Source organism: Phalaenopsis equestris, unplaced genomic scaffold, assembly GCF_001263595.1.
Source record: "Phalaenopsis equestris unplaced genomic scaffold, ASM126359v1 Scaffold000025, whole genome shotgun sequence".
Taxonomy (NCBI): domain Eukaryota; kingdom Viridiplantae; phylum Streptophyta; class Magnoliopsida; order Asparagales; family Orchidaceae; genus Phalaenopsis; species Phalaenopsis equestris.
In genome coordinates this window covers 846,569-846,790 of record NW_018164467.1, presented here as the reverse complement: position 1 = coordinate 846,790, position 222 = coordinate 846,569, and positions in this window count along the sequence as shown.

Below are 222 nucleotides of genomic sequence, written 5' to 3'. Positions count from 1 at the left end.
TTTGCCCTACCCCGCTCGGTCTTTTGTAAGAACATTTAGATTTATACCACCCAATTCTTCTGTATTTACATATCTAACACTTAAACTTTAATTTGTAGATATTTGTCATTTTATTTATGTCTAAAAGATTATATTTCACTTTTAAAAATTAAAATAATGATATTTTTATGTAATAAATAGGTTTACATGTTAGATAAGAAAATATGTAGGAATTGGGTATCA